This window comes from Nelumbo lutea, chromosome 2 (genome assembly GCF_056320005.1).
Source record: "Nelumbo lutea isolate HS-2025 chromosome 2, American lotus-T2T, whole genome shotgun sequence".
Lineage (NCBI taxonomy): Eukaryota > Viridiplantae > Streptophyta > Magnoliopsida > Proteales > Nelumbonaceae > Nelumbo > Nelumbo lutea.
The window spans coordinates 51,149,962-51,163,756 of NC_142685.1; the positions used below are offsets into that span (position 1 = coordinate 51,149,962).

The window sequence follows — 13,795 nt, forward strand, 5'->3', positions numbered from 1 at the left end:
GCCTCAAGAACGTCGGTGCTACCTATTAGTGGCTGGTAGATGAAGTGTTCAAAGATCAATTTAACCGTAATGTAGAAGCTTATGTAGGCAATATCAATGCAACAAAAAAAAAGGTCAAAGCCAGCGGTCTTTGTGACCGCCGCTATAGGGCCGCCTGCATTCATTTTAAAAACCGGCGCGGTGGTTTTAATGTACATTCGGCGGATTTTTCGTGAACCGGAATTAAACCGGGTTAATCTTATAATGGACCGGCGTGGAAAAACTTATGGAGGAAAAAATTTCTTTCTCCCGCGCGCAAATTCTTCTTCCTGTTCGACCAAGAAAAAATAAGTTCTGTTCTCTATCTGTCCATAGAGAACCTTGCTGAGAAATTTACAAGAAATAAGTTATTCTTATTCTTCACGAGCAAGACAGAAGTTCTCTTCCAGCAGATAAATTTTGAAGAATAAGACAAGTTATTCTTGCGATGAAGTAAAGTTGAAGTTCTAAAAATGGAGGAGAAAAGAGGCGGGAAAGTGATTTAGGGTTTTACGTTATAGTGAGAGTGAAAGGTCTCCTGCTGCAAAGGACCAGACTTCTTCCGAGAGTGCAGACAAGTTATTCTTCACGAGCAAGAAAGTTGGGAAGAAAATCTAGGGTTGTGTGATTTTCTGGACGACCTCTGTTAGTTCGAGCTATGGTTTTCCTTTGTGCTTGAGAACGAGGAAATTTCTGGGCGCTATCCAAGCAAGCACCGACCTCTGTTCGTTCGAGCAAGAGAAGAAAAGGTAACCTTCTAACCCTTCTTTTAATAGTTTGCCGCTGAAGAACAAGCCGACCATCTAGTCATTGACTATTATCAATTTCAAGTTAAGTTAGAGTTCCAAGTTAAGTACCTTTGTATTCTTGACTGTGGTAGCTAGCTAGAGACTCTCAGGTCACTGTAATATGAATGTATATATATTGCCAGAGAGAGGCATGTGCTATGGAGGTATCTAGCAAATCTGAGATTTTAGAAATGTGCAGACTGCCTCTGTCTCTCTATTCTTTAGTAGGCATCACAGGCTTAATAATAAAATGCCAAGAACAGTACTGGGCCATTTTTCCTCTAGAAGCCAAGCATTTGTTCCCTTCATATATTTATATTAGTATAGATAGAGACTGTAGTTAATCTGTAACTATCATACATTATCCCTCTTCTTAGAAGAACAAGATTCACATATTTAAAACACTAAATCTCAAGAAAAGAGAGGGGGGAATAGACCATTTTTATATGAGTGATCATAAAAAAATTCTGTGTGGACAAGAATAATATAGAAATTGATGTAATTGATGCTGCAACAAGTGTGCATGCAAATCCTTTTGAAGACAAGAGCCATCCTTATAGAATCAAGTCATTTTCTTCTATATGTCTCATCAGTTGACACCCTGATAAGCATTGCCAAAAATAACCAGAAAATTTTCCACAAGTTAATTAGAAATTATTTTATATGCCAAGATCTCTTGCTCTTATATGACTTGTTTCAACAGTGAAGCACATCAATATCTTTTTCTCTATAGCTAGGATCGGCTATCCATCATGATCTTAAGTGGCTCCCCATGCAAGATGGTGAAATTTCACTCTAGTTAGTTCTCAGTTTAAATGAAGCTAACTTGTGCTAATAAATTAGCACCGTCCAAAAAAGGTATCAAGGTGTATTTAATCTGACTACTTTAGTTTTTTCATAGTTATCCCACTTTGGGAGAAGGCTCAGCCTTATCTTAGCTTGTAAAGTGGTTTTCTAGAATATCTTCCTATTTCAGCTGCATTTCTGGTGTCTGAAACATAGTGATCAACTTTCTGCTGGCAGATAGTTTAGCCAAGCAATGGGTACATAGAACACATATGTTTTGGGCTCAAATGTTGTAGTGATTTGGGATAGCTTCTACCGCTGGTTCCTCAAATGAAAACAAGTCTCAAGCATCAAAAGCTATTATAATTTGTGCCACTGCTGTTATCTTAGGGAAGTTCTTGAGGTTACAATGTTTTTTAATTTTAATATATGATTAGGGAGGGTATCGGGTTTATATGGTGATGGGTTTACCAGATAAGTGTTCTTCATATCAATTCTTTCTACTTATCTGGTTAAAATATATGTTCAACCACCTTATTTTCATTTTAAAAGCCCTAAATCAATAAGAAAAAGCATTTTAAGTATCTTGTATAAGAGTTTAGAAATTTTGAGACGATCATAGCTAATGTTGTTACATATGAATGAATAGACCAAAACATAGTCTGAAAGAAGATCTTCCTGCACTTTTCTCTAGTTTTTTTTTTTTTTTGTATCAAGTCCATCAGCAAGGGGATCCTCTTAGGTTGTTGATATCTTCTATATTAGTCTCATTTTCTAGTTATTTATAAAATTTTATTACTTCTTGATCTCTTGCTCCAATAAGGATGTGCTTTTCATGATCTTTTTTTTTTGTGGTTTATCTTGTTTAATAATTATGTGTCCTAAAATATTTTCTTCAAGGAAGTTTATCTTGTTTAATATGTGGGTTCTCTTTTACAGGCTAATTCACATTAGTTTGCCATTATTGAGCAGGTATCTTTGAAGAGCTTTTCAATCTGGTTTTTTAATGGCTATTGTTTCAACACTCATTATGTTGGCTTCATTAAATATTGTTAAATCTACAAATCCGAAAGAACTCTAAGAATTAATGTTTTCAATCATTCGACATTAGTGGGAAGTGAGAACCTTCTATCTTTCACAAAACCCCTTTTGAATTCTAGGGGATAGTGGGTTTTCTGTTTAATACTTGACAAAAATGGGGAAGGAAGTATACTAAAACATAGGGCCCAAATTCCTTGTGGTTCATTCACTGTTCTATCTGCAACACCATCTTTCTGAGAGCTGCAGCTAGGCAGCTGTTGTTGCTACTACAGCTGCAGTAGTAGCAGCAGTTGTTGACAGCTGCAGTAGCAGTGGCTGCTGCTGTTACAGTAACTCCAAGGTTTGCTTCTGAGTTTGATATGGCTGCAGCAACTACCATTGAAGATGCAACAACAGTTGCTGTTGCGGCAGCAGCAGTAGCTACAAGAACATGTTATACAAATTTTGCTAGGCAAGTGTCCTTAGCTGAAGCAGTAGATAGATCAGACTTTGATATATAAGATGGTCCAGTCCCTACCCCTACATCCAATGGACGGCTAACACCTAAACCCTTGACACACTTGGGATGTTCCACATGTATGCCAGGACTAGCTTTTGATTGTATACCATGACAAGGCAGAGGTGGAAAATCCTGACCAGGACTGATATCAGTTTGATCCTTATTTCTGGTTCCATTCCTTCTCTTTTTCTTTCCTTCTTTGTTATCCTTCTTCTTCTTGGCCTCAATTGCCAAGGGATCTAGCTACTCAGTATCAATTTCAGAGAATAGGTTGGGGGGTGCAACAACACCACTTTCTAGCAAAACATCATGGAGCTTCAGAGAATAGGTTGGGGGTGCCAAGGGAATGAACCACAAGGAGGAATACTAAAACATATTTAATTTGAAATGCTATGAAAATAAATGATGCCAAAGTTTTTCCCTTTGTGAATGTTTTCCTTGTTCATATGCATTTTCTGATTTGGAAAGGGAAAGTGATTTTAAACATTCTAAGCTAAGGGATTATAACATACATTGGGGCCTAGAAGAATCTCAATGATCAGTAGCTAGCAGACAAGCTTTGCAAGCCCCATTAACATTTTGTTTTTATTCTTTAGGAAGATAATAAGTAATAGTAATGGAACAGTTTTTAGTTTAACCAGATCCTTAGGGAGTTCTTAGGGAGTTCCCAGTGCCTATTGGGCCTGAAAACATTGCTCTACTACATTTTTGTCTCTACACTCCATCCATTCCAGAAGGACCTAGAGTTCCCATGTTACCGCCTACTGCCATCAGAGTTGAATTTTATGACACCTCTACTAGGCAGAGTGAAAGATTAGTGCTGCTAGGATGGTGGAAGGTTTGGGTCATGAAGGATGTGAAAGAAGTGCTGATTTGTTTTAATGCAGTTGAGAACCCCATACCATGTGATCAGCCATGTGTATCCAAGAGAATGTGATGACTAGGAGGCAATTTGTAAATTATTGAATGGTAGCCATGGCCAATTGATCAGGAAAAAAGGGGAAAGAAAAATGTAGTAGTGAATCTACTTGGGTCAAACTGTTTTTGAGTATTCTGTAATTTAGCTATTTGAAAAAAAATAAAAGCTATTTGATGTTTTTTTTTTAATTTTTACTGTTTTTTCCTTTTCTTTCCCCCTTTTCGAAGTAGGACAGAGTTCATTTTGCTGAGATCAAATAGTTGGGATTAAGGCTGAGTTGAGTTGAGATCTTTTCTTTTTCTTTGATTGCAGGCAATGCAGAGCTGTACTGCAAAGTTGGTGTACCTTTTGTAATGGGAACTACAGGTGGGGACAGGGAAAGATTATCTAAGACTGGAAGACTCAAATGTTTATGCTACAATCTCTCCATTAGATGGTAAAAGAGGTTTTTATATTCCTTTTTACATCTTTTTGTTTTTAGTATAATTGGGAATGTTTTTTTTATCAATATAATTGGGAATGTTTTATAGCTTGATTGTTCTTATTTCCAATAAAATCCATTATGGTCGGTTTTTTTCTCAGGTTGTATTTCTTCCTGCTATGGAGATTATGGCTGAACAATTTCCTGGAGCCTTTTCAGGTTATTCTTTACAAGTACGGTCTTCTCTTTCTGGATTAATTATATACCTTCTGGTGTTTGATTCTATACATGGATCTTCAAAAGTGTTCCTGATTAAAACTATTAAATCATGATACCTTGTCCATGATGAACACACGGAATCCTACAGGGAATCTATTAAAAAGGATCTTCTGAGAAGTTATATGCCAAGAATATTTGAGAATGTAAAGAGGCTTCATAATCTGCTAAGAGACTCCACCAATGTTGCTGTGGTTGTTGAGAGGCCTAGTTGAATTGTTGGAGATGTATGCAGGTGAAGATATTTGCATGGTGCATGAGGAGAGGAGTGGTGGAGAAGAAAATTAGAAATGTAGAGGTAGGGAAGTCAAACCTGATTACATTATTAGGAATTGGAGTAGCTGCGCGGGGGGGGGTGTTTAGGAGGTATAGGAGTTGTCCCTTTCATGAGACCCATTAGAGGGAGGAACATGAAGAGGGGGCTTAGTGAGGTAGTACGTAGAATTTGGATCAAGATTCCCCTCACCCTGAAGAGGAGGTCCAAATAAAAGAGACCTGATCACTAAATGTTCAGGGTCTTTTTATGGGAGGTGAAAAGTTTACGATGTCTATGTTTAGAACTTCAAATATGAATATTTTGTTTGGTGACGAGTTGTTTATGACGTATGATAAAATAAGGAGGCTACATTAACTAGATTTGGCAAGGGTGGAGGTGGACAAGGTGTCTGACGTAAAATTTAGATAAAGGATTGAAGTTTCTGATACAATAACAAGGAATAGGATGGGAATTTGATGGGCTTAACTGAACTGAACTGAACTACATTTTGATGGGTTGGTTACAGCAACATATCGTGGACATGGGCCAGTCTAGACTTTGTACTTTGGACTGGACATACATGTCCAAAACAACATGCAGCCAACACGACAATGGTCGTCTATTTGAACCATCCCAAATTCCGAATAGCCCACCTCATTTCTCTGACTGCCGAAAATACTATAGGTTCAGTTTGCTGGTTGCTTGATAATTTCATTTGCGTTAGAATAAAATGTATGATAACCCAAATAGGCAATTTAAATTTTGATTTATTTTTGCTTTCATGTTTGTTTGGGAGAAAGTAAAATAGTAGTAAAATGATGCTGGCCCCATCTTATACAGAAGAGAATGAACGTAGGAATGCTCTACTCAATTTTTCAAGGATGATTTAACACTTAATTCAACATGTCCCATTCTATGCATGTAATTCATTTTTTTTTTTAAATTGTTTATTAGTTGCATTTTTTTTTGAATTGTCATCAGTTAATTTTGATCTTATAAATAATTTAAATTGACATTCTTTTGCAGCTCAAGTATCAAATATCCAAGTTGGCCAAAGTCAGCCCTTACAAAGTGAGAAAACAATATTCTTTTAAAGATTTTCACTTCATTTTACTTGATCTTGTATTTTGAGCATTGACCAATTTTTTACTGATAAACATAATCCATTCTCTAATACTTTATATGGTATGATTTGCAGGTTCAACCATCATGTTAAATGGATTTTCATTGGAAGACATGTTACATTATCCTGGAAATTGGATTTTTTTTTAATTCGTTGTATTTTTATATATCAATTGGATATTGTATTTAAACAATTTGCTTTGAATATTATAATAATAAATAATTCAGGTACCACAAAAAAAAATAGGTACAAATAAATAATTCAGGTACCTTTTTTTTTATTTTTTTGAAAAAAATAGGTATATGCCAGTGGTCATGTCCGTCGGCTTAGCTATCAACATGACCAAAAGATGTTAGAATTAACCTAGTATAAATAAAAATTAAGAAAAAAAGATCTAAGTCGATGGTCATAGCCACAAACAATACATAAGGTGGCGGTCATTTAGCATATAAGCCGGTGGTTCGGATTGCCACCTAAGAACATGAGGGAGTTTGACAGAAATTTAAGGCGGCGGTCTTTCGGTAATTAAGCCAGCGGTTTAAATTGTCACTTGATTAATGCTAAGCCAACGGCTCGGTGTGACTGTCGCTTTAGAGCAATTTGAACCGGCCACCTAAGGCGGTAGTCTTTTGCATCTAAGCCGACAGAGGTTTAGGGGGCGGATTGACGACCGCTGGTTAAGAATGATTTTCTTGTAGTGTATGCTGGTGAAGAGCAAGAAGGCTAAGCACCACCTAGTCGATTTCAAAGAAGTCTTCGACGCACTCAGGAAATATATAATGAAGTTGAACCTGACAGCGTGTGTTTTCAGAAAAGATCAAAGCCATCCTCAAGGTAAGGGATCAAACTTTTGACTTCCAATCTGTTACTCTGCTCAGAATAGCATCATTCTCTAACTGTTCAGCTCGACCATCCACTTTCCTCGACTAACTTGAACATTAAAGTACCTACACAGGGATAACTTCTTAGGCTTCTGACTGCTTCTTTAGTTTCAAATCTTAAAATACGGTTTCATCCTTCCACCTTGACTCCGCCTAATTAGTAGGATTATCTGACTGTGATCTCGGCTCAAGAAATACCTCGGATCGAGTAGCGTCGGAATCTCCATGAAAAACGCAAGTCACTAGGTATGAACAAGATGCCAAACACTCAAATCCACCATCGTCCGTAACCACAGTAAGTCACTGACCATGGAGAACATGTTCACTCATGATTGATAAGGTAGCGAGGTTGGTACACTTGTCGGAGGTGTCAAAGATTTTTCCCTTGTTTGTATCTCTTATTTTACTTTAACATATAAGAGATGATTATGGGAGTGTTGATGGCATTTATTTGATAAATGATTTATTATTTATTTATTCTTGATTTTGAAGACAAATTAAATACAAACGTTTAACAAAAGTTGAGGTTATATTTGTGCATTGTGAAATTTATATAGATATAAGTGGCACGTTCACTTGTCTTACCAACATTTTCACCACTTTAGAAAACTGTGATAAAATGGTCATAATTTTATATGCACGTTTTGGAGCCTAAAACACTTGAGAGATTCGCCCACTCAAGTCGACTTGAGAAAATTGAATATAATTGAGATTTCCTATACCTCTTACACTAACCAGCCAATCCCTATACTATATATGGGTATTTCTTATAAGCAATAGGATCCATACAATCACAGGACCTATACCTGTGTCTAGCAGCTTATTAATTTTAACTCCTTAATATTTACATAACCATGTATCATCATCAGATTTATAAATTTAACGGCCGTTTGAGAGGAGGGAGTGTGCAACTAACGACATTTGTGTCATGGATGTATTTTGTAGTGAAGGATGCGACGTGACAAAGTCGCTGAAACCTTCACCATGCGCAAATTCTAGACCACTTGCACTTAGACTATGCAAAGATGAATCTGGTAGAGGGGCATCCCTGTCCAAAAACCGCACCACTTGATGCATGGTAGGCCTAGCAGTCGGAATGGACTGAGAACAAAGCAGCCCAAGCTTTAACACCAGATCTACTTCACCGGCTACATAATCATTACCCAGATTAGGATCTACCGTCTCAAGAATTGTCCCTCTGCTCCAACATGAAGACACCCAATCCACCAAAATTACATTCTCTGCTGATGCTCGTGGATCCATAGGTCTTCTCCCACAAGCCACTTCAAGCAGAAAAGCCCCGAAACTGAACACATCTGTGCTTGGTGATGCCTTGCCGGTCCTAGTCAGCTCAGGTGCAACGTAACCAAGTGTCCCTACTACATGGGTAGTTTTGGGATCGGTTCCATGATCGTATAGCCTTGCGAGTCCAAAATCTCCTAACCTTCCATTAAATTCACTATCTAACAAGACATTGCTAGACTTAACATCTCTGTGGATGACCACTTGCTCCCATCCTTGGTGCAGATAAAACAGCGCAGACGCTACTCCTTTGATGATTCGAAATCTTTGACCCCAATTCAGTGTGGTTTCTGGACTTGGTTGGTTGAAGAGCAACTTGTCTAGACTTCCATTTGACATGTAGTCATACACCAGTAAGAGCTCTCCTTTACGCCGACAATAGCCTAACAGTTGTACTAAGTTGAGGTGACGCAACCGACCGATGCTAACAATCTCGGCAACGAATTCTCTCATTCCTTGCCTAGATTCTTGAGAAACTCTCTTCACTGCAACTTGGATTTTGGAGGTGGGTAACACACCTCTGTAGACCCTACCGAAACCGCCGATACCCAGAAGCCCCTTGTCCCTAAATCCCTTGGTGGCGACGTAAAGATCTTTGTATTTGAACCTGTGAGGCCCATATTCTAGCTCCCAATCTTCAACAACTTCAGCGAACTTTCTCTTCCTTGTCACGATGAAGAGGATAATGGTGAGTACTGTGGACGCTAAAACTAGGCCAATAAGGGGCAATCCCACCGTCACAAATTTGGATTTCTTTCTTGGTCCTAGTCGAGGTAGCTTAGGAAGTTGGGAGATGGTGAGATCTTTAGCTGGTCCATTCATCTTAAAGCTCCATCCAAGCACATAATGGGACGTAGGATCGGTGCCCGTTGATGAGGAGAAGCCGACGTACATGTGATCTTTTATGATGAGAGAAAGATCGAGGGGATATGAAAGAAGGGGAATATCAGGTTTTGGGACGCCAATGGGAGCCAAAGTTACATTCATTTGTGTGTCTAGGCCATTGTATTCAACCCACACTTGCATTGGTTTACCACTTGTGAGGCTTAGGTTCTTACGGTCACCACTTCGATCGATGGCATACGATGCCGTAGCGGAATGAACAGAAATTAAGCCGTTGATATCGATACCAACATGGTTGTCATTGATATCAGAGAACTCTTTGTTCAGGACGGTATCCATCTCAACTGCAACAACATGGTTGGACGGATTACCGTTGTTGGGTTCATTGAAGAGGCCTAGGTATTGGCTCGGTCGAGCTCCCGGTAACCCCCTTGAAGGTGTGATCAGGAAAGCGATCCCATGACTACTTAAATTTTGGTACCTAGAGAGGATACCAAATACAAAAGTGGTAGAGAAAGTTAAAACATTACCATTCGACAGGTTCTTGAAGTTGAACGGGAAGGGATACAAGGCATGACCCATCTGTCGTCTAGATTGGTTGGTTAGCTCCAAGAGGCCATTGGGTGTGATTTGTGCAATCCCATCCAGGCTAATATTAGCACCTCGGAAGCCATTATAGGCAAAACCGGCATCTTCTAAAGCCGCAGACATCACGGGCAGAAACAGATACGGGCACACAAGCAGCAGCACCAGCTCGACCTTCACAAACATACTCGAAATCTCTTGTCCGATAATCCTAAATTTCGTTTTCTTCTTCTCTGGTTTGAAAATAAACTCGGAGGAGAAATCTTTAGATAAGAACTAGTTTTTCACTCATTCTATGAGAATCTATTTAACTTCGATATAGCACCTTTTTATGTCTACGTGTTGTAGCCAAATCAAAATTACACTACAGCTTCCAATTAATTAGGTGCGAACACATAATTGCAATCTTTATTGAACAACACCTACGCCAAGGCAAGTAGATGGATGTTAACGTCGGTCTTATAGATAATGATCTTGGCATGGGGAAATCTTTTGACCCCTGTGCCGTAACCAATCCGCTGCTTGGTTGCCCTCTCTCCAACGGCGGTAGATTTTCCTAAGAGGCAGTTAGATTAAGATTCTTCAGTCGCCCTCGATCCATAACTCTCTGTTACATCGATAGATGATCTTCCCACGGAACCTGCTAGCACGAATGATATTTCCATTTGAACCCCCAACCATAGGAACGTTGTGCATTTGCCCTCAAAGATGCATCAAGGTTGATTTTGATCATGCTCTTTCATGGGGGAGTCGATCTAACCCACTTACAGTCTCATCTTATTTGTTTATTTTTTTTTTTTAGGGTAAATAGATTTATTTATTTTTATGGTATACATCTATTCATGTATATGGGCTGGAAGTAGCTGAACTGATTCATTTATTTGAGGGTATAATAGTGATTCAAATTTGTTCCCCGAAAGGAATTCAATGCAAGAAATCGCATTCATATCAATCACTTTAGCCTTCAAAGTTTTCTACTTGAATATTGATGGTTGGACTTAGTCATCAGCTAGCTCATTGATCTGAGTTCAGCTCATTGAATGAAGGACTTAAGCATCTTCACAAGCACACCACTAATGGACGAGATATTTTGATGTGGATTAGGGCGGTTTTTCTTTCCCTTTTTCATTTATTTTCTCGTTATTTTCGGTGTTAAATGGATTGCGATTAAACATATTAAATATTAAAATATCTACTAGAATGTTGTTGGTTTGACTTGGTCATCAGGTTATTCCTTTAGCTGCAGACAAGGCACGCAGACTCAAACTCAATCATGAATCTATTGATCATCCAACCTTAGCTTAGTTCATAGAATGGACATAAGCGTCCTACAAGCACAACCCCGATGGACAGGATATTTTGATTTGGATTGAGACCCCTTCTATTTCTTTTTCATTTTCGTGTTTTTCTTTTCATTTTTCTCGTTGTTTCGGTGGAAAATTGATTGCGATTAAACAAATTAGTTCTAGAACAGAAGAAAAACGTAGTCTCATTTGTTGAGCCCGCCATCAGTTCAGCAGCAGGAACGCACAGTACTATGTTTGTCAAGCTCGTAAAACCGTATCTGTTTCTGCTTTTGCTTATGCGGTTTGCAGACTCTGAAGATGCTGGCTTCACCTACAATGGCTTCCGAGGTGCTAACTTGAGCCTGGACGGTATGGCTCAGATCACACCAAGCGGCCTCTTAATGATAACAAACCAAACTGCACAGCAGACGGGTCACGCCTTCTACTCGTACCCACTCCACTTAAAGAACCCAGGCAACGGTGAAGCTGTCTCCTTCTCAAGCACTTTCGTGTTCGCCATCATCACCCAGCCCGAGTACCCAGATATGGGTGGCCATGGAATGGCTTTCGTGATCGCACCTTCAAGAGGGCTCCCAGGATCCCAACCAACCAGATATCTAGGCCTTTTCAACGCGTCCAACAATGGAAATATGTCCAACTATGTTGTTGCAGTTGAACTGGACACGATCGAGAACATCGAGTTGGCTGATATCAATGATAACCATGTTGGTATTGACATCAATGGCTTGAAATCCGTAGACTCCGCACCAGCGTCTTATTTTACGGATCAAAATGGTGAGTTTAAGAACTTAAGCCTCATGAGTGGGAAAGCAATGCAAGTATGGGTCGAATACAATGGCTTGGACACTCGAATTAATGTTACAATAGCTCCGATTAATGTGCCTAAACCAGATATCCCACTCTTGTCATTGCGCTACAATCTTTCTCCGATCATTAAAGACCCCATGTACGTTGGTTTCTCGTCTACGGGTGCAGTTCTTACATCCCATTATGTGTTGGGATGGAGCTTTAAGACCAACGGTCCAGCCAAAGAGCTCACTCTCTCCCAACTTCCTACGCTTCCTCGAGTAGGAACTAAACAGCAATCTAAGTTTATCACGGTTGGGTTGCCCATTCTTGGCCTGGTTTTAATGTCCACACTGATCACCGGCATTCTTTTCATCTTTAGAAGGAAGAGAAAGTTTGCTGAAGTACTTGAGGAATGGGAACTACAGTATGGCTCTCATAGGTTCAAATTTAAGGATCTCTACATCGCCACCAGGGGATTTAGCGAAAAGGAGCTTCTAGGTCAGGGCGGTTCAGGTAAGGTGTACAGAGGCATATTACCCACCTCCAAAGTGGAAGTTGCAGTGAAGAGGGTGTCCCATGAATCAAGACAAGGAATGAGAGAATTCGTTGCCGAGATTGTTAGCATGGGTCGACTGCGGCACAGGAACTTAGTACAACTTTTGGGCTATTGCCGGCGTAAAGGAGAGCTCCTGTTGGTCTACGATTACATGCGGAATGGAAGTTTAGACAAGTTCATCTTCGACCAACCAAAATCTACACTGAATTGGAGCCAAAGATTTCGAGTCATCAAAGGAGTAGCAACTGGGCTATTTTATCTGCATGAAGAATGGGAGCAGGTCATTGTTCACAGAGATGTAAAGTCCAGCAATGTCCTATTAGATAGTGAATTCAACGGTAGATTAGGAGATTTCGGACTCTCAAGGCTTTATGATCACGGAAGCGATCCACAAACAACACATGTGATGGGTACACTAGGTTATCTTGCACCAGAGATTACTAGAACCTGTAGGCCGACTCCCAGCACAGATGTATTTGCTTTTGGGGCTTTTGTGCTTGAAGTGGCGTGTGGGAGAAAACCTATAGAACCACAAGCATCCGGTGATCATGAGGATTTTATTTTGGTTGACTGGGTATTGTCATTTTGGAGTAGAGGGGCAATTCTTGAGGCAGCAGATCCAAATTTGGCAAGCAATTATGTGGTTGAGGAAATGGATTTGGTATTGAAACTTGGCATTCTTTGCTGTAACTCCATTCCGAGAGATAGGCCGACCATGCGTCATGTATTGGGGTTTTTGAATGGAGATGCCCCGCTTCCGGATCCATTGTGGGTTACATATTCACAAAAGGAAGTCTTTAACAACTTTGGCCTGTTTCATTCTTCTTTGGGTTTGAACAATACAATCAGTCAATCATCGGTGACAGAGTCTCTCCTCTCCACAGGGCGTTAGTAGCACCTAGAAATTATCTGTAGGTTAATTGTTCCGTTTAGATGTATATTGCGAGTATAATGGTGTGACCATCTTTTTTATTTTCTTTTTTCCATTGTCATTTTGTTTTATGTTTTTTTTTTTTTCTTTTTGAAGTCTGTTTTATAAGTTAATTAATCTGCTTGCTTCAAATCTTTTAAGATATCCTGTTCGTGAGTTTCTTAAAGGGACTTTTTCTTTCTTTTTTCTTTTTTTTCTATTTTATAAGATAATTAATCAGCTAGCTTCAACACTCCCTGCATGCATTTTTAGATCTGCATTCATCTTTCCTGAGCACTAATCAAGTACAATTTATTATGAGGAATTTTGATATGGAAAATGATCTTGAGCTAGAATGGAAAGTCCACCTTGAAAGGGGCCTTCGCTTGCAACCTCTGCAAGTAGCAAAATGGTTTCAAAACCGGCGAGTACCATGGAAGACAAAGCAACAACAGGATTGTGAAAGTCTGAAAGCTAGCTAGCTACAACAACATC

The 13,795-nt window shown here is 39.3% G+C and overlaps 1 long non-coding RNA gene and 2 pseudogenes across 3 annotated transcripts; 2 read left to right on the forward strand and 1 right to left on the reverse strand.

Moving 5' to 3' along the window:
* Positions 1 to 292: 292 nt before the first annotated feature.
* Positions 293 to 6,384, forward strand: LOC148870622 (uncharacterized). Its single transcript, XR_016106985.1, has 6 exons — positions 293 to 767; positions 2,532 to 2,564; positions 4,364 to 4,487; positions 4,634 to 4,705; positions 6,031 to 6,075; positions 6,203 to 6,384. It is a non-coding gene; the product is annotated as an uncharacterized LOC148870622 (long non-coding RNA).
* A 1,311-nt stretch (positions 6,385 to 7,695) lies between these two features.
* LOC148870623 (L-type lectin-domain containing receptor kinase IV.1 pseudogene) lies at positions 7,696 to 10,062 on the reverse strand (annotated as a pseudogene). The gene has a single exon (XR_016106952.1). The product of XR_016106952.1 is annotated as an L-type lectin-domain containing receptor kinase IV.1 pseudogene (transcript).
* A 1,116-nt stretch (positions 10,063 to 11,178) lies between these two features.
* LOC148870624 (L-type lectin-domain containing receptor kinase IV.1 pseudogene) lies at positions 11,179 to 13,487 on the forward strand (annotated as a pseudogene). Its single transcript, XR_016106966.1, has one exon. The product of XR_016106966.1 is annotated as an L-type lectin-domain containing receptor kinase IV.1 pseudogene (transcript).
* Positions 13,488 to 13,795: the final 308 nt, after the last annotated feature.